Source organism: Saimiri boliviensis, chromosome 4, assembly GCF_048565385.1.
Source record: "Saimiri boliviensis isolate mSaiBol1 chromosome 4, mSaiBol1.pri, whole genome shotgun sequence".
Taxonomy (NCBI): domain Eukaryota; kingdom Metazoa; phylum Chordata; class Mammalia; order Primates; family Cebidae; genus Saimiri; species Saimiri boliviensis.
In genome coordinates this window covers 134,058,528-134,079,422 of record NC_133452.1, presented here as the reverse complement: position 1 = coordinate 134,079,422, position 20,895 = coordinate 134,058,528, and the positions used below count along the sequence as shown (strand labels likewise).

General features: G+C 43.1%; 1 protein-coding gene across 1 annotated transcript in view; it reads right to left on the bottom strand.

The window, feature by feature from the left end:
- Positions 1-839: 839 nt before the first annotated feature.
- The window catches only part of LOC101051494 (uncharacterized), a 55,236-nt gene continuing 35,180 nt past the window's right edge, over positions 840-20,895 (bottom strand). The window contains exon 3 of the mRNA XM_039467419.2: positions 840-20,709. The gene's annotated coding sequence lies outside the window, so the exon portion shown is untranslated. The remainder of the gene's footprint in view (positions 20,710-20,895) is intronic.

The window sequence follows — 20,895 nt, the reverse complement described above, 5'->3', positions numbered from 1 at the left end:
TTTTGAAGAAAAAACTTTTGTTTCATTCATCTTTTGCATTTTTTATTTCAATTTTATTTATTTATGCTCTGATTTTTATTATTTCTTTTCTTCTAACTTTGGGTTTGGTTTGCTCTTGCTTTTCTCTTTCTTTAAGGTTTATTGTTAGATTGCTTATTTGAAGTTTTTCCTCTTTTTTGATGTAGGCACTTATAGCTATAAATTTGCCTCTTAGTACTGCTTTGCTATATCCCAGAGGCTTTGGTATGTTGTGTTTCCTTATTTGTTTCAAGAAATTGTTTAATTTCCTTCTTAATTTCTTCATTGACTCAATAGTCATTCACGAGCATATTGTTTAATTTTCATGTATTTGTATAGTTTCCAAAATTATTCTTGGTATTAATTTCTAGTTGTATTCCACTGTGATCAGAGAAGATACTTGATATTTTTCAACTTTTCAATGTTTTAAGACTTGTGACCTAACATATGATCTATCCTTGAGAATTACACATGTGCTAAAAAGAAAAAGAATCTATATTCTGCAACCATTGGATAAAATGTTCTGTAAGTATGTATCAGATCTGTTTGTTCTATAGTGTAGATTAAGTCTGATGTTTCTTTTTTGATTTTCTGTCTGGAAGATATGTCTAATGCTGAAAATGTAGTGCTGAAGTCTCCAGCTATTATTGTATTGGGGTCTCTCTCTCTCTCTTTAGCTCTAATTATATTTGCTTTATATATCTGGGTGTTCCAGTGTTGTGTGCATATATATTTATATTTGTTATATCCTCTTGCTGAATTGAACCCTGTATTAGTCTATTCTTGCACTACTATAAAGAAATACCTGAGACTGGGTAATATATAGAGAAAAGAAGTTTAATTGGCTCACAGTTCTGCAGGCTGTACAGAAAGCATGGCTGAAGAGGCCTCAGAACACTTACAATTATGGCAGAAGGTGAAGGGGAGGCAGGCATGTCTTACATGGCTGGAGCAGGAGGAAGGTGGGAGGAAGTGCCACACACTTTTAAACAATCAGATCTCACAATAATTCACTCACTGTCATGAGAACAGCACCCAGGGGGATGGTGTTAAACCATGAGAAACCACCCACATGATCCAAGCATCTTCCACCAGGCCCCACCTCCAACATTTAGGATTACAATTGAACATGAGATTTTGGTGGGGATGCAGATTCAAACCATATTATTACATCCCTGGCCTCTCCCAAATTTTATGTCTTTCTGATTCTGCAAAATACAGTCATGCCTTCCCAACAGTCTCTCAAAGTCTTAACTCATTCCAGCATTAATTCCAAAGTCCAAAGTCTCACCTGAGACAAGGCAAGTCCCTCCCACCTGTGAGCCTATAAAGTAAAAAGTAGTTACTTTCAACATACAGTGGGGGTACAGGAATTGGGTAAATACTCCCATTTGAAAAGTGAGAAATTTGTCAGAAGAAAGGGGCTACAGGACCCGTGCAAGTCTAAAACTCAGCAGGGTAGTCATTAAATCTTAAAGCTCCAAAATAGTCTCCTTTGACTCCATGTCTCACATCCAGGCAACACTGTCACAAGGGGTGGGCTCTCAAGGCCTTGGGCAGCCCCTGGAAATTTGCAGGGTATAGCCACTATGGCTGCTTTCATGAGCTGGCATCGAGTGCCAGATGTACAGTGCAAGCGGTCATTGGCAGATCTACCATCCTGGGGTCTGGGGGGCAGTGGCCCTCCTCTCACAGCTCCACTAGTACCTTAGAGGGGAATCTGTGTGGGAGCTCCAACCCCAAATTTCCCCTCCACTCTGCCCCAGCAGCTGGCTTCTGCCTGGACATCCAGGCTTTCCAACATATATTCTGAAAACTAGGTGGTGGCTCCCAAACTTCAATTCTTGCTCTCTGTGCCTTGACAGACTGAATTTAACACCACATGGGAGCTACCAAGGTTTACAACTTGCACCCTTTGAGCAGCAACCTGAGCTGTACCTGGGGCCTTTTGAGCTGAAACTGGAGTGGGAGCAGCTGGGATTTGGAGAGAGGTTTCCTGAGGCTGTGCAATGCAGCCGGATCCTGAGCCTGTCCCAGGAAACCATTCTTTCCTCATAGGCCTTTGGGCCTGTGATGGGAGAGGCTGTCCACAAGATATCTGAAATGCCTTCAAGATGTTTTCTCCATTCTTAGCTATCAACATTTGGCTCCTTGTTACTTGCAATTTTCTGCAGCTAGCTTGAATTCTTCTCCAGAAAACAGGGTTTTCTTTCACTCTGCTTCCCTTTTAAATATAAATTCCAGTTTCTGGTCATGTCTTTGCTCACAAATATGAGCATAGGCTACCAAAAGCAGCCAGGTTACATCTTGAATGCTTTGCTGCTTAGCAATTTCTTCTGCCAGATACCCTAAATCATCACTCTCAAGTTCAAAGTTCCACAGATTCCTAGGGCAGGGGCACAATATCTCCAACCTCTTTGCTAACACATAACGAAAGTGACCTTCACTCTAGGTTCCAATAAGTTCCCCATCTCTATCTGAGACCTCATCAGCCTAGACTTCATTGTCCATATCACTTTCTCTCATCTTCTGAGGACCTCTACACTCTTCCAACCTCTGTCTGTTACCCAGTCCCACTGCTGCTTCCATATTTTCAGGTGTCCTTATATCAATGACTCACTCCTCTGTACCAATTTTCTGTATTATTCTGTTCTTGCACTGCTATAAATAAATACCAAGACTAATTTATGAAGAAAAGAGGTTGAATTGGGTCATAGTTTCACGGGCTGTACAGGAAGCATAGCAGCATCTGATTCTGGGAAGGCCTGAGGGGGTTTTTAGTCATGGAAGAATGCAAAGTGGAAGCAAACATCTACATGGCAGGAGTAGGACCAAGGCAGGTGGGTGGTGTGGGGAGGTGCTACATAGTTTTAAGCAACCAGATTTCAGAATAACTCACTCTCATGAGAACCACACTAAAAGGATGGTGCTGAATTATTTATGAAGAATCCACCCCATGATCCAATCACCTCCCACCAGGCCCCACCTCCAACATTGAGGATTACAATAGAACATGAAATTTGGGTGGGGACACAGAAATGGAAACCATATTAAACTTTTTATCATTGTATAATGACTTTGTCTTTTCTTGCAGTTTTTGTATCAAAATCTATATTCCTATTCTTTTTTTCTGGTTTCCACTGGCATGGACTATCTTTCCAACGCTTAGCTTTCAGTCTGTGTGTGTCTTTATAGGTGAAGTGTGTTTCTAGTAGGTAACAGACCAATAGGTCTTGTTTTTTTCATTCATTCAGCCAGTCTATGTCTTTTGATTGGAGAGTTAGTCCACTTTCATTCAGTGTTATTATTGATAAGTAAAGACTTATCCCTGCCATGTTATTTATTTTCTGGTTGTTTCGTGGTCTTCTTCTTTTCTTCCTGTCTTCCTTTTAGGAAGGTAATTTTCTCTGATGATATGATTTAGGTTTTTGCTTCTGTTTTCTATGTATCCAGTGTATGTTTTTTGGTTTGGGGTTACCATGAGTATTACAAATCCTATTTTATAACCCATTATTTTAACCTGATAACACTGTTTGCATTAAGAAATAAACAAAAACAAAATAACTCTACACCTTAACTTCATCCACCCAATTTTTAAGTTTTTGTTGTTTCTAACTTTGTCTTATTGCACTATGTCTTGAAAAGTTGTTGTAGCTATTATTTTTGGTTTATTTTTCTTCCTACTTACACACCACAGTTACAATGTTATCATACTTTGTGTTTTTCTGCATACCCTTGCCAGTGAATTTTGTACCTTCAGATTATTTCTTGTTGCTCATTAATGTCCTTTTCTGACTGAAGTACTCCCTCAAGCATTTTCTTACGGGACCAGCCTACTGTTGATGAAATCCTTCAGCTTTTGTTTGTCTGGGAAAGTCTTTATGTATTCTTCATGTTTGAAGGATTTTTTTGTTGGATATACTATTCTAGGGTAAAAGGTTTTCTCCCTTCAGCACTTTAACATATGTCATGTCACTCTCTCCTAATCTGTAAGGTTTCCACTGAAAAATATGCTGCCAGATGTATTGGAGCTCCATTGTATGTTATTTGTTTCTAGTCTCTTGTTGCTTTTAGGATCCTTTCTTTACCCTTGACCTTTGGGAATTTGATTATTAAATGCCTTGAGGTAGTCTTCTTCGGGTTAAATTGGCATGGTGTTCTATAACCTTCTTGTACTTGGATATAGATATCTTTCTCTAGGTTTAGGAAGTTCTGTGTTGCCATCCCTTTCAATAAACTTTCTATTCCCATCTCTCTCTATATATAGATTTGCCCTGTAGAGGATATTTTCTAGATTCTGTAGGCAAGCATTATTGTTTTTTATTTTTTGTCTCCTCTGAATGTGTATTTTCCCCTTTCTTTACTTGACTATGTATTTTCTCTCTCTTCTTTTTTTTTTTTTTTTTTTTTTTTTTTTTTGAGTTGGAGTATAGCTCTGTTACCAGGCTGGAGTGCAGCAGTGTGATCTTGGCTCACTACAACCTGTACCTCCTGAGTTCAAGCGATTCTCCTGCCTCAGCCTCCTGAGTAGCTGGGACTATAGGCCCAGCTAAGTTTTTCTTTTTAGTAGAGATGGGGTTACACCTTGTTGGCCAGGATGGTCTCAATGTCTTGACCTCGTGATCCACCTGCCTCGGCCTCCCAAAGAGCTGGGATTAAAGGCATGAGCCAGTGCACCCAGCCTTGAATTTCTTCAACACATCTACTTTGAATTATCTGTCTGAAAGGTCACATATCTGTGTTTATCCAGGATTGGTCTCTTATGCCTTATTTAGTTCATTTGGTGAGGGCATGTTTTCCTGGATGATTTGATGCTAATAATTATTCTTCAGTATCTGGGTATTGAGGAGTTCAGTATTTATTGTAGTTTTCACTGTCTAGAAGTAGTTGTAGTCATCCTTCTTGGAAAAACTTTCCAGATATTTGAAAGAATTTGGGTGCTGTGATCTAAACCGTATTCACTTTCGGGGGCACCCGGGCTCTTTTTAAACTTGTCTTATTCTCTCTTGTGCCTCAATCTAAATTCATTTCAGACGTAAGTTTATTTTGACACAAAAGATTTTGAAATCCATGAATAGTTTTTTCATAATATGCATTTTTCTTCAACTTTTTGAAGTCCCCTTGTATACACTTGGGGTAGTCTTCTTTAGATAAAATCTGTTTGGTGTTCCCTTACCTGCTTGTTCCTGATATTTCTTTCTCAAGTTTTGAAAAGGTTTGCAACCTGTTCTCTGTAATTTTTCTTTTGTAATTTATCCCACAACCTTGACCAAACTCCTAAAGTTCCAATGTCCAGAATGGTACTGCCTAAGTTATCTTCAGGATTATAATTTTGGGTTTGTCTTTAAATCATCTTAATTTTTGTACACGGTGTAAGGGGTCCAGTTGTGATCTTCTGCATATGGCTAGCCAGTTATCCCAGCACCATTTATTGAATAGGGAGCTATTTCCCCATTGCTTGTTTTTGTCAACTTTGTTGAAGATCAGATGGCAGTAGATGTGCGGCCTTATTTTGGGGCTCTCTATTCTGTCTCATTGGTCTATGTGTCTGCTTTTGTACCAGTACCATGCTGTTTTTGTTACGGTAGCCCTAGAGTTTGAAGTTAGGTAATGCCATGCCTCCACTTTGTCCTTTTTGCTTAGGAATGCCTTGACTATTCGGGCTTTTTGGTTCCATATGAATTTGAAAAGTTTTACTAGTTTTGTGAAGAATATAATTGATACTTTGAAAGGAAAAGCATTAAATCTATAAATTGCTTTGGGTAGTATGGCCACTTTAATGATATTGATTCTTCCTAGCCATGAGCATTGAAAGTTTTCCATTTGTTTGTGTCATCTCTGATTTCTTGGAAGAATGTTTTGTGTTTCTCATTGTAGAGATCCTTTACTTCCTTGGCTAGCTGCATTCCTAGGTATTTTATTCTTTTTGTGGAAATTATGAATGGGATTGTGCTCCTGATTTGGCTCTTGGCTTGGCTGTTGTGTATAGGAATGTTAGTAATTTTTGTACATTGATTTTGTTGCCTGAAACTGATGAAATTGTATATCAGCTATAGGACCTTTTCGATTTTCTAGATATAAAATCATGTTGTCTGTAAACAATGATAGTTTGACTTCCTCTCTTCCTATTTGAATGCCCTTTATTATTTCTGTTGCCTGATTGCTGTGGTCAGGACTTTCAACACTGTTGAATAGGAGTAGTGAGAAAAGGCTTCCTTGTCTTGTGCCACTTTTCAAGGGGAATGCTTGCAGATTTTGCACATTCAGTATGATATTGGCTGTGGTTTGTTATAGTTGGCTCTTATTATTCTGTTTCCTCAACACCTAGTTTATGGGGATTTTTTTCCTTTTTTTTTTTTTTTTTTTTTTTTTTTTTTTTTTTTTAGATGGAGTCTTGCTCTGTCACCCAGGCTGGAGTGCAGTGGCATGATCTCAGCTCACTGCAACCTCTGCCTCCCAGGTTCAAGTGATTCTCCTGCCTCAGCCTCCTAAGTAGCTAGAATTACAGGCACATGCCATCATGCCTGGCTAGTTTTTGTATTTTTAGGAGAGATGGGGGGTTCAGCAAGTTGGCCAAGCTGGTCTTGAACTCCTGACCTCGTGATCCACCTGCCTTGGCCTCCCAAAGTGCTGGGATTACAAGCATAAGCCACTGCACCCAGCCTTTATGAGGAATTTTTAACATAAAGTGATGCTGAATTTTATTGAAAGGCTTTTAACATAAAGTGCTGCTGAATTTTGTTAAGATAATTATATGGTTTTTGCTTTTAGTTCTGTTTATGTGATGAATTATATCGTTTTGGGTCTACTCAACCAATTTGCAATAAAGCCTGCTTGATTGTGGTGGATTAGCTTTTTGATATGCTGCTGGATTTAGTTTCCAAATATTTTGAAGATTTTCCATCAATGTTATCAAGGGTATTGGCCTGAAGTTATCTTTTTTTGTTGTGCCTCTGCTAGATTTTGGTATAATAATGCTGGCCTCATAGAATAAATTAGGGAGGAGTCCCTCCTCCTCAATGTTTTGGGATAGTTTCAGTAGGAATGGTACCAGCTCTTCGTTGTACACCTGGTAGAATTTGGCTGTGAATCCAACTGGTCCTGGAATTTTTTTGGTTGGGAGGATATTTGTTATTGATTCTATTTCGGAGCTCTTATTGGAGATCTGTTCAGGGAATCAATTTATTCCTAGTTCAGTCTTGAGAAGGTGTGTTTCCAGTAATTTATCCATCTCTTCTAAAGTTTCTAGTTTGTGTAAGACAGATGATCATAGTAGTCTCTAATGGTTATTTGTATTTCTGTGGGGTCAGTGGTAATATCTTCTTAGTCATTTCTAATTGTGTTATTTAGATATTTTATTAGCCTAGCTAATGGTCTACCTTATTAATTTTTTTAAAAATAGAACTCCTGGATTTGTGGATCTCTTGAATGGTTTTTCATGTCTCAGTCTCCAGTTTAGCTCTGATTTTGCTTATTTTTTATATTCTGCTAGCTTTGCGGTTGATGTACTCTTGCTTCTCTAGTTCTTTTAGTAGTGATGTTAGGTTATTAATCTGAGCTATTACTAATTTTGTGATGTGGGCATTTAGTGCTATAAATTTTCTTCTTTATGCTGCCCGAGTCTTTAGTCTGCTGTTAAAGCTCTTGACTGTATTTTTTCATTCACTGAACTTCTTTAACTGTAAGATTTGATGTTGGGTTCCCCTCCCCCCCACCCCGCATTATTCTTTTATCTTTTTTCTATGTTGCCCAGGCTAGTCTCAAACTCCAGGGCTCTAGTGATCCTCCTGCCTTGGCCTCCCAAAATGTTGGGAGTACAGGCAGAATATCTACCCTTCATCGAATTTCTCATTCAGATCATGAATTGATTTTCTGGTTTTGCTATTTGTATTCTCCTGTATCTAGTTGAGTTTCCTTAAAATTATTTTGAGTTTATTTTCAGATAATTTCTTCTGGATTGGCTACTAATTATTGTTTCTTTAGCATTACTATGTTTCCTTGTTTTTCATGTTTTTGCATTGTTATCTGTGCATCTTCTGGAACAGTCTCTTCTTCCAATTGTGTAGAGTAGCTTTCATGCAGATAGTTTCACTTGCAGATGGGTTTGAGATGTTGGGTAGGATGTGTTGGCTTTGTTCTGGCTGTATGCAGTTGTGTAAACTTTGTGCAATTTATTTAGCTGTATTCAACATGGAAGATGTCTCTGAGTGCCTCGGTGGCTTGGGCTGCAGAGGTCTGTGAGCAGGGCAGCTGGATAATCCTTATTCTGGGAGAAGGACAAGGCTGTTCTGCCAGAATATGATTATTAAACCACATAATCATTAAACAAAAGGAGATTTGCAGATTCTCTGGTACCCCAGTATTACCAGAACTTATGGACCATCTTTCTAGGATCATAATTTTGATTTGTATTACTAAGGTTGAACATCAAATCCTCTTGACTTCAGGTCTGTATCTCCTAATCTCTGCACACCTTCCTACAGCACTGTGAGAATCCATGCATTAGGTAGTTCTCAGGTGAACTTTGTGGTAGGCAGGCACAAAGGTGGCCCCCAAAGATCCTCATCTCCTGGTATTTGTGCCCTTATGTAATCCTCAGCTTTGGAGTGTAAGCTGGACCTAATGTCTGTAATAATCAGAATATGGTAAGTATTCTATTTATGATGGAATATGTATTTTAGAGACATCAGGGGTCAAATATGTCAGTCTGCCCCACAAAACTGATGGCAAATGGCCCTGGATTTTCCCCCACCCTTTTTTTTTTTTTTTTTTTTTTTAGCCTGAGGGGCTGTTTCTCTCAACCTCAACCTCCACAGTCCTTGCTATGAAGCAGGTTCATGAATAACCAATCCCAACTGAGGACTCACACTGTATAGAGGATAGGGAAAACTATCATTATGTCAACCAACAAAATTAGGAGTCAGAATGCCTCAACCCACTGCACCTGGGTTGATTTTAGCAACTGCCAAATATGGTGAGAGAATGAACACCCAACCAGCTATACGACACAGGTTTACTACATACAGATAGGCAGCAAGTGACAACAGAAGCCTAGAAGCACTATGAGCCAGTCCCTTCAGGCTCAACAAGGTTGCCAATGGTGGATGGAGTCTCAACTGCATGTGCCCTAATTGCACCATGGCTGAAGGTCCCGAAAAGGCAACCTGACCAGGGTTGCATGTCTCAGAAGCATTGTGAATCACTGAAAAAAGCTTTCAAGAACATCTTGCTTCCACAGGAGAGAGGAACAAAAGCCCAGGCTGTCCCAGGCAGTTCCTCCCTAACTCAAAATGTTGCATTCCCTAGGAGGGAGAGGAATAAAGTCTGAGCTATTTCATGTAGTTCCTGTGCATCTCAGGATATTTATTTCATTTCCAGCACATTCTAAAGTTATTTTTGAGAAATACAAGCAAGAATAAAGGAGAACAGTGTCAGTCCACGACCACCTAAAGAACTGCCCTGCATCTGTCATCAGATAGCAGCAGCAGGAGGAGGAAGATGAGGAGAGGCAGTGAGTCTGATTCGGCTGGGATGAGTAAGGGATCTGGTGTGTAAAGAGGAAAGGAAGCGAAAAAACAAAGACACAAATCCAACGCCTGGTGAGTACAAATACCCTCCCCCCCCTCCCCCCAGGGAATCCTCCATGACTAGAAAGATGGGGAAATAAGAGTCTCCAATCTCCCTATGCTGCCCCCAGTGCTCCGGGTTTCCCTTACTTCAACTCAGAATAAATATCCCAGGGAGCTGAGCGGTGAACACTGAAAATATGTCTTCGCTCATCTCCAGAACAGACTAACACAGCTCCTCACTCCTCGAAGTCCTAATCTCTCTATACTTACTAGATAGGGTATCAATGCTGTTGCATGCAGCAGCAACCCAGATGGTCAAACAGGAAAGCAGTGTGTATGTTTCCCATGACAGTGAGGCAGACACTCCAGGGCCACTAGGGCATCTCTGCATTATGAAGTTGTCCAGGCATCTTGGCTCCTACGGCCTTCCTTCTCTGCTATTGCTATTATAATAATTATAATAAGGGTATTGCCCTTATTACCATGACTTGGAGTACCCAAGGCCATGTTTATGGTCCTTAAGGAGGGAAGGGAAAGCAGAATGGAGAAAACAGCCCTGACCTTTAAGGGCAAAACTTACAATTTCACGTCTGCTTCATCTTCTTGGCCAAAATTTAGAGCTAGCCTCAAGAAAGGATGTAGAATGAAGCTTTTAATCAGAGCTGCTATGTGCCCAGATAACTCCACTGGTGATACAGTTTAGACATTTGTCCCTTCCAAATCTCATGTTGACATGTGACCTCCAGTGTTGGAGGCTGGTCCTAGTGGGAAGTATTTGGGTCATGAGGGTATCCCTCATGAATGGCTTGGTGCCCTCCTCATAAATATGAGTGAGTTCGCACTCTATTTGTTACCGTGAGATTTCACTGTTAAAGAGCCTGGCTCTACTACCTCCTCTCTGTTTAGCTCACTCTCCTGCCATGTAACACGTCTGCTCCGTTGGCCTTCCACTCTGATTGAAAGCTTTGTGAGACCCTCAACAGCAGCAGATGCTGGTGCCACATGTTGTGTCAGCCTGCAGAACTGTGAGGAGTTTTAAAAGAAATAAACATCTTTTAAAAATAAATTATCCAGTCTCAAATATTCCTACATAGCAATGGAAAACAGACTTGTACCAGTCGTGTGGAATAAGGATTAATTTTTGCTATGACTTGCAAATTTTAAAATATCAGCAGCAATAGAATTATCAATATCTTGTCATTATCAGTATCTTAAACTTAACCAGATTGGGATGTTAAAAACGGAATAATCTCAAAACGTATCATTAAGTGAATATAAACCTGCAGATTCAGCATGGTAAAATATCTGGAAAAAGGGGAACCTCTATCTATAATACTGTAGAAACTGCTAACAGTGGTTGTGTCCAGGCAGGGAATTTGGAAATACTGTTGATGGGATAGAGGACGGAATTTATTTTTCACTGTATAGATATATTATATATATATTTTTTGAGATGGAGTCTTGCTGTCACCCTGGCTGGAGTGCAGTGGCACGATCTTGGCTCACTTCAATCTCCATCTCCGGGTTCAAGCAATCTCCTTCCTCAGCCTCCCGGGTAGCTGGGACTACAAGGCATGTGCCACCACACCCGGCTAATGTTTTATTTTTAGTAGAGACGGGGTTTCACCATATTGGTCAGGCTGGTCTCTAACTTCTGACCTTGTGATATGTCCACCTCAGCCTCCCAAAGTGCTAGGATTACAGGCAAAAGCCACCGCACCCAGCCACATTGTGTTTAAACTTTGTGCATCTGACATTAAAAAAATAACTTTGAGGATGGGCACTGTGGCTTCTACCTGTAATCCCAGCACTGTGGGAGGCCAATAAGCAGATCACTTGATCTACAAAAAACTATGAAAATTAGCCCGGCACGGTGGTATGCCCCTGTAGTCTTGGCTATCTGGGAAGCTGAGGCAGGATGGTCACCTGAGCCCGGGGTGGTAGTGGCTGCAATGAGCTGTGATCGCACCACTGCACTACAGCCTGGGCAAGAAAGTGAGACCCTGTCTCAAAATAGTAATTCTGAATTATAAAGTTGGACTAAGTGATGGTGGTTCTTTAGAGATGCAGGAGGCCTGAAAAGTAACAGGGAGAAATATATATATATATATATTTTTTTTTTTTTTGAGACGGAGTTTCGCTCTTGTTACCCAGGCTGGAGTGCAATGGCGCGATCTCGGCTCACCGCAACCTCCGCCTCCTGGGTTCAGGCAATTCTCCTGCCTCAGCCTCCTGAGTAGCTGGGATTATAGGCACGCACCACCATGCCCAGCTAATTTTTTGTATTTTTAGTAGAGACGGGGTTTCACCATGTTGACCAGGTTGGTCTCGATCTCTCGACCTCGTGATCCACCCGCCTCGGCCTCCCAAAGTGCTGGGATTACAGGCTTGAGCCACCGCGCCCGGCTAAGGGAGAAATATTAAGAGGGCATACCCTCCCAGGTTCACAGAGAACTCAGGAGCAGCCTTTCCTGTAACATTTCTGATGTTTGTATCCAAGGATTTGCTTTCATAAACACAGCTCACCTCTGCAAATCATCTGGTCCATCCCAGGACCTGGGTTATAAAGACCCTGTTTAGTGATGGTCCAGCCTGTGTGAGACTGTCCAGGGAAGAGGCCTGGCTACTCACTTTTCTTGGTGTCTCTGACCAGGAATATCCCTGTACAGACAGATCCTAAGATGGCAATCAGTGATCCTGCCTCCTGGTGAAATCTCCACTTGAAAATGGGCATGACCTGTGACATGCTTCTAACCCACAGAATATGGCAAAAGTGATGTCACTTCCATAATGAGGTCATATGAGATACTCCAATTCTGTCTTGCTAAGATGACTCTGTATTCTGTCCTCTTTGCTTGCAAGTTTTGTTGGAGCAGAAAGGCTCATATGGCAGGGAACTGAGGTCAGCCTCTGGCCACCAGCCATTAAGGAACTGAGGACGTCAGTCTAACAGTCGTCAAGGAACTTAATCCTTCCAACAATCACCAAAGCCTGGAAGTGGATCCTTCCCCAGTTCAGCCTTCAGATAGAAACCAGCCACGGCAGACACTCTGATTAACACCTTGTAAGAAACTCTAAGGCAGAGGGACCAGTATAGCTATGCCTGGGTTTCTAACCTACAGAAGATGTGAGATAATACATATTATTATCAGCTGCTACATTTGTGGCAATTTCTTACATAGCAATAGGTAATCTGAAAACATTTCACAGCTTTCACTAAGTGACCCTTGGGGGCAGTTAAAACTTCCCTCATCCCCTTCCCTATGGCAGCCCTTATCTTTCTCATAAGTAGACATCCCACTTTCTCTTTATCAGTGTAAATGTCAAGTTCTCTTACTATCTCAGTTGCTGTCCTCTCACACCATCCAGGAGACTCCACTAGGAAGTGGAAGAATGGAGGAAGTGACAGCAGGGGCTGGCTAACCTCCCCCTCACAGTTCATCTGTAATGCTAGTATTACCAGGAGTTCAGTTGGAAGAAGAGAAGTAATGTCCAGCAAGAATTAGGAGATGAATGAACACCCTAAGGCTCTCAGGCCCACATGGGCTGTATTCTCAGGCTGTGAAATAAAACGGTGATGAATAGACTCTGCATGGCCACTGCTGGTCTTCAGCATTCTGGATAGCACACCTCATACTCGCTGATAAAAACACCATTTATTCCCTCCAGGACAAATATAGCCCATCCTTTCCCCACCTGCAGCAAGCACACTCCATCAGCCTATGGCTCACTCTGACACAGGATTTTTCTCAGCCACTTGCCAGTCCAAGACCCCTGAGGTCAGTGGTGCCCCACCCCCCACCCCCAGTATCACTTGGGTGAGGCTCCCACAGGAGATGCCCCATTTACTCAGCCCATCAAGCCACACCTGGCTTGCACTCCAGCATGGATCCTGTGGCCACCACGACTTCGTGCTCAGCCCCTGACAGGAGGGGCTGTGTGAGTGAGCAAGTGCGTAACCGGGCCAGCCATCCAAGCTCAGGCACAGAAGCCGGCTCTGTATGGAGCTTGTGGCTGGACCCCCTGGTGTCCAGATGAGGGGGTACAGGGTGGCATCGAGGCAGTGCTGTCTGCAACCCTGAAGCACCCAAGGGGGTGTTATAATGTGCTCTTTTAGTCCGGTGCATTAACAGCCCTGTCAGCCTCTGCCCATCATATGGGGCAGCTGCCCTCCGCTGGCAGAGGGCAGAGGACCACAGTGAGTTCTGAGTTCTTGTCCCCCATCCAAGAATGAGGTTACCCTGACAGTTGTAGGGTGAAGAGGGAAAATAACAGCTTTATTGAGAGATAAAACAGCCATCAGTGGAGAGGGGATGGGAGGTTGGTTTCTTACCCCCAACCTGAAGGGTAGGGAGTCCCTCTGTGTGTTTGAATTTGGGGCTTTTATAGGCACAGCAGCATTGGAAAGGACAACATTCAATTGGTTAAAAAGCATTATTCAGAGAGAACCAATTGGAAAAGAGTGGGCAAACAGGAACAGAAATTCTCACGTTGGGTCGTTTCAACAAGAACAAGCAGCCCAGTGTTAGGCTTCAGGCTGTTTTTGGTTGGAAGGTGCAGTTTCACCGGGCACGAGCCTCTATCTGCCAAGAGATTTGTCTGCCTCCTGCTGCTATCAATTTCAAGCCCCTCCCTCAGCTCCCTGTAGCAGCCCTCGAAAGGACTGTGGCAAATACAATAGACTCCAGTCCAGTCTCTGTGCCTGGAGAAGAAAGGGAAGCTGGTCAAAACCCACAGGAGGCAACTCATAGGTGGTCAGTGGACAAGTATGGGGTCAGCAGGACAGGGTGGTTACTTGGGCTGAGCAGTCAGACTGTCTCCTCAGAGTCATGAATCAGCCCACTGAGAGCCACTGAACCTCCTAGTGACCTGTTTCCTTGTCTGAAAAAAAGGGGTTGAAAGCTGTCCCTATGTCATGGGGCTCTTGTGAGATTTAAATGATTTAATTCCTGTAAATCCCATAAGAATGTGACGCTTTTATTAAGGCAGAATTCTGTAAAAGGGAGGGACCCATCCATTTAGCTCCTGTTTGCTTATTCCAAGTGTGAAGAGGCCCAGCTCTCCCAAACACTTATCCTTACCTCACTTCCATGCCTGCAGGTGGAGAGCTGTTCTGTCCCTTACAACCTATAGGGTGGGGGGCAACCAAGAAAAGGCCAGGGTGGCACCAGTATGAGGAAGTCACAGAGCAACACTCACATGACACACCCATACATGCTATGCTTACATACATCAATGTGCAGACACACACATATACAAAAACCTATACATGCTTATAAACACACACATATGCACAAATCCACATACATGCAGATGCCTATCCCTGCTTATATATCTACATGTACACACACAGAAACATGCACATTACACACTCCCTTCAGATTTGCCAATTCATTTCAGGCACTGGCTTATTCCCACTTAATCTCTTATAAGCAATTTAGGAATCTGAAAGAGAAGCACCTGAGAATTTCTGTCCCATCAGAAATAGACCAACTTCCCAGGCACTCTGGAGTTTGAGCCTCATGCAGCCCTGTGTCTGGAAGCTTATGGAGGAGCAGAAAAAAATGTGAACTCAGATCCAGGTCCTAGAGTCAGGGGCAGCCACAGGCACTGGCCTCCCCTGGGTATTGAGGATCAAGAGTCCAGAATGTCTCCTTCCTCCTACCAAACCTGTGGCTGCCCAACCTGCCCTCCATAGCCAGGGGCCCCTCCCAGACTTTGCAGCATAGCAGGAGTCTCCCCAGGAGCTCCAGAAGGAACAGGGTTAAGAGTTTAACTCAACTTCTTCAGGTGATGCACCTGTAGGTGAGAGTAAGAAAACCCAGAGTAGCATTCTACATCTGAGCTCTTGCTCCTCCAGAACACAATTGTAACCAGAGCTACAGTGATCACAGCTCCAGCAGCCACCACACCACTGACTACAGCTCAGTGGTTACCTACAACTGGGAAATATTCCCCTGATAGGGATGGAGGGCTCAGAAGTTGGCTTTCAGAAGGGAAGGGAAGCTGAGGGATCCTGGCCTGCAGGCCTCAGCCCTGACCTGCTGAAGGTCTCCAGAAGAGGCGCTCCTCTCCTTTCCCTGAGAAGTGGCTCTCTGCCTACATCCCTCTCCTTACCCCGTCTCAGGATGAGGAGCTTTACCAGCCCCTCATGCTGCACATGGCATGTTTATCTTTACTCTTCTCCAGAAGGCACCACCACTTCTAGAAGGTTCCCTCTCCTGCAGCCCTGGTGTTCACAAGCTCTATGGTTCTCATCATGCTACCAGGTCAGTGTGATCTCCACAGGGCCCAGAGCCCTGGAGTTCATGTGTGCACCAGGAGGCTCTGTGGAAGAGAAAGCAGAGACCCCAGGCACAGGCCTGTTGAATAGCAAGAGCAGGCACTGTAACTCCTGAGTTTTGGCTGCTGCCAGGGTAAAGCAGGGAGCATGCCTAAGGGAACCCAGCCTAAGCTAAGCAGGAATCCAAGGAAAGGGCCTTGGAGCTCAATCCAGACATTCTCCTTCAGAGTAAGAACCTCTTCAAAATTTCTCTCTTACCAAGCCACCAGTCAGTGTTTCTAGGTAAATTACAGCTGCCTGATCTCTAGTGGGAAAGGTGAGAAGTGTGAGAAATCTCTAAAAGCCCACAAACAAGCCCAGTGGTCTCCTGGGAGCAGTTCCACCTCAGCGAACACTTAAGAAAATGGAGCAGTTAGCACTGCCTAGGGGACATAAGACGGGAGGCTCCCCAAATACACACCTCTTGCTTGTGGGGGAGCCATCCTCAGCACATCAGTCCTACCCCACAGTAGATACCAACATCCCTATGCTGGATGAGTTCTGGGGGAGTCCCCTCAACCCTGGAGAGAGAACTGGTCCCTCGTGGGGACTTGGGGAGGGCTGAGTTGGGGAGCTGTGAAGGTCATTACCAGTGGGGCTCAAACTCTCGCCTCCAAGCTCCAAGGATCTCCGCAGCCACAGGATGCATTCCTTCTTCACTTAGACCTTGTCTCTGTGAAGTACCCATTCGTCTTCCATTTCTACTCGGTGTAGAATGCAGTGCGCAATGAATGAGACTGCCGAGTACTGCAGAGTCCACGTCCAAGCGCAGGCAGTTGTCTCCGTAGTAGCCACACCTCCAGTACCTGTGGTTCCTGCCAACCCCTCCATTGCCCAGGTCAGGCAGTGTCAGTCTGGCAGTTGCACCCCCAAGGACCCTCCCTCATGGTCCCTGCTCTTCTACCCCACCCTTCTGATCTCACGGCTTCTCCTTAGGTGACATTCACACTTTGTAGACAAAGTTGTTTGGTCCCCTGATTATGATCTTCTTTATTAGCCGTCAGCTCTGCCTGGGAAGTGGTCTATGCTCGGATCCAGGATGTATTGAAAGAGCACTGGATGGGCAGGTACAGTCTTGGGCTTTACCATGAACTATGTTGTTTGGGCAGGTTGTTTAACCTCCACAGCTCTGTTCATCTTACATACATGGGGGAGGGAGGTGGGGCGGGGTTACATTATGAGCCCACAGGTCTGCTTCTGTGCTCACCGTAACAGATTCTAAGTACAAGTCCCTGAAACAGGATCACAGTACACATTAAGAGGGCACAGTACAGCTTTCCTTGAGGTTCTAGAGAATGCAAATGTAACATTAACAAGCAACAACCCTCTTCTGAAAAATCCTCTAATGAATTTCAAGGTTAAATATAAATAACTGTGGAATTGTTCTGCCTAAAGTAGTCACACCCTCCTCTGGGGTCCCACAGTCCACAGGCTCAAATCCCTGATCCAACAGTTACGCACTGCACCAGCTTTCAGATGTCTCTCCTAATAAGCAGTGAGCCCCTAGAAGACAGGGACTGTGTAACAATGACCTGGCAATTGTGTTGAATAGCTGCTCCTATCAGGATCAGCTCGTAAAAAGCCAAGCACTGCTCAGCTTTTATTATACCTCTCACTGATTTATGCCTTCATTTGGCATTCATGAACTTGTCCCAATTGTGCCAAACAGTTGGGAGATATTTACTAAAAATTATTAAACTGCAGTCTATTCTCTGAACACACTGTGCTCAATCCCACACTTTGCTGCTCCCTAACTTCCAGCTGCTTGGAAAGTCTTCCTTTCATTTTCTTCATCCACCCGAATCATACACATCCCTTAGGTTCCATGCGAAGTTCCATCTCATTCATGAAACTCCCTGACCACTGGGTATCTGGTCTATGAACCTAAGCAAACTATTTCGCTGAATTTCCTTTGGCATTTGAGGAGGGACTGGTCTCTGACATCTCGTGGTATGCCTCGCAGGGTCAGTAAGGTGTTCCGAGACCTATGGGTACCACCCCATATTGTTAGTTCTTTGAGGACACACACTAGGTTACACTTTTCTAGTTCTCCACCCTGAGCTCCCTAAAGGTAGCTGATAGGTACATCTCAGCTCCAATGAGACTGCTGAACATTGAATGAATTAATGTCACACAGAAACTGACCCTGGTGACCAGTCTGGGCCAGTTCACTCACGTGACTGCGGGGGGCTGGCAAGTACAGAATTTTCAGGTTAGACTGGTGGGCTGGAGACCCAGGAAGAGCTGACACTCCAGCCTGAGATCACAGGTAGCCTGGACAAGCAGTGTTGCTGGGCTGCTGCACATTCTTCACTGTGAGATTTAGAAAAACTGTCAGTTTAGCATTATCCTAATATTGTCATAACTCTCAGATAGTCTATTTGCTTTTCCTTTGTTCTTATTGTTGGTGTGTTGTTATTCCTGTGGAAATCACAATTGTGCAGTGTTTTGATGTCTATGAATTCAAAAACTTAAATAGAATATTAAGAACAAACAGTAACAATAAATTGACAAACTTTGGGTATCTTTTTAACATTGTTTCTAAATATTGTAAACATGAATCTTCTGGATCTCAAAGGGAACAAGGAAGCAATGATAATAATGAATCATAATCTGGAACATCTAATATTGTACAAAAAGTATAACAACTGGAAATGCCTTTGCAATTGCATAAGATTTAGTTCAAAAGAAACAAGAATTTGCATTTCTAAAATTTAAAAAATCCCCAATAATTTTGACAAAACTCACAGATGGCTTATTGCTAGCAATGTAAATACTAGATGCAAATCGCGCTCAAACGCTGTGTAAATAGCTGAAAGCGCTAAGCACATTCTGTCAGTACTCATGATTCAAAGAAAACATTAGCAAAATTCAAAGAGAAAAACTTGAAAAATATTAAGAACAGTTTTGTACAATAAAGTATTTGAAAAAAGCAACAAACATTGGAAAAATGCCATCAGATGTTAGTATACAGTTTAGCTAAATGTGTAATTAAATCGAGCATTTTACATCATTAAGCAGAAGCTTTTAAACAGTTACACATAGTGCTTATCACAGTGTAAATTAACCGTTCTGCTGGTTGCAAACCATATTCTATATAATAAGACAAATTTTGGAAAATGTATGAATCCAAGCAATAAATCATTATCTGTGAAGTGTCAACTATTTCACAAAAAGTTTTAGTTCCTTAAACACTAAACATAAGACTTATAGGAAAAGGGGTTTTTGTTGATATGAACAACTTAAATATACCGACCTTACTCATCAGTGCTCTAGAAAAACAGCTTTAACGCGAGATAGCTGTATGATGGGACAGACAGTGCCAGTGTATGCCACAAAGAAAGTTCAGGGTCTCAGCAAAATTTCTGGGTTAAAAAATCTGGAATACGATCACAGAAGTCACATGACTATCTCACATTTACTCTTCCTCATGTCTTGATCCTGCTGACTTGTCTGCATGGGCAACCAGGAAGCTGGCACAACTATACTTGTTTGCTCACTTTGGTCATCACCATTAACTCTGCTGTTGGGTGCCCATGTGTAGATGGATTCCATGAAAATATCAGGTTCCCTAAGCAACCTGAACTGGGAGGCTCAGTGCGGGAAAGATTTCCTTAGTCAATGACTTATTGAGAGACTGACTCAACATTCCCAGGCACTAGACAGAACTAGTCGGGAAAGGAATCATTTCCTGATTGCCTGTGGGAAAAAGAAACTATTATTTGGATAGACCAGTCTGGAAGGACTCTTAACACAGTAAAGGAAAATGAAGGCAGTGCATTCTTCAGAGGGTGGCAGATGGGGCACCACGCATCCCCAGAGGGGCTGTCCTGCGGTGCTTGCAGGAATTGCCAGGCTCCCAAAATCTCCTCCTGCTGCTATTCCCCACCCTGCCTGAAAGAGGTGAGAAGGAGGATAGGGAGTGAGTCACACAGACTCAAGATAGCAGTGAGTGCCCTGGCAAAACTGTCCCCAAGTACACGCTTAACACAAGGTCAATAGCAACTACTTAGCCAAACCTTTGGCTAAAACTCTAGGAAAGGAGGCACAAAATAGAACAGTGTGTTTTTTGCTTCTCTAGGTAAAGGTTTAACTTCAGCACGGGTAAACTATTCTCTCCGTCTTTATTCTCTCCTAGAGTTCTCACCACCTCCTCCCACGCTAAACCCTTTATGTTGCAGGAGACAGAATTCCAGGTAAGATACAGGGCCAGCATCTGTGGCACAGATTATCCCTCTTCATTCTGAACCCCTCCCTCTTCCCATCTTGAAACCTTTTCCCATTCCTGACCACACCCTCCACCTGTCAAAGTCACAGGTGTTTACGAAGAGATTTCTGAGCACACCTTAGACAGAAGTCATGACAATGGGGCCCCTGACTGGGAACCTGCTGGGAGAGGTGGCCTGCAGTGTCTGTCTGGAGTACACAGGGAACCCTGGGAGCATCTTCTGTGGCCATGGCCCCTGGCATGGCTGCATCACTTGCTGTGCCTCTATGAAATCCACCATGGGAGCCATGTGATCTCCATTCCACGAGGAGCCCTTTCAACAGGAAGACGTCAGGCCCAACTGGATTCTGGCCACCTTGGGTCTCCAATCTCCTACTCCAGTCTCCTACAAGCCCGTGAGTGACAATCCAGCACAGGAAATTTGGTTCTGTGAGCAACGTCTTTTTCTGTTGGCAGGATGACCAGCAATTCTTGTGTGTGGTTTGCAAAGATCTTATGGAGTGCAAATGTTAGTGCTGCGGAAGGAGAACGATGCTAGGTTCCACAGGGAGTCTGTCCTTTTGCTGTCTTGTCTAAACCAGAGAAGAAACTTTGGTTGAACTGCTTTAATATTGGCTTCAGTTCTATTACAAAACAACAAAATTATTGTATTCTAAACATACTGCTAAATGCAACGATAGTTTATCTTTTAATTGTGGATTATATAGTTTAAAATTACTTGCAAGTGCATACTACCTCACTCCAAAAAACTTCAGGCA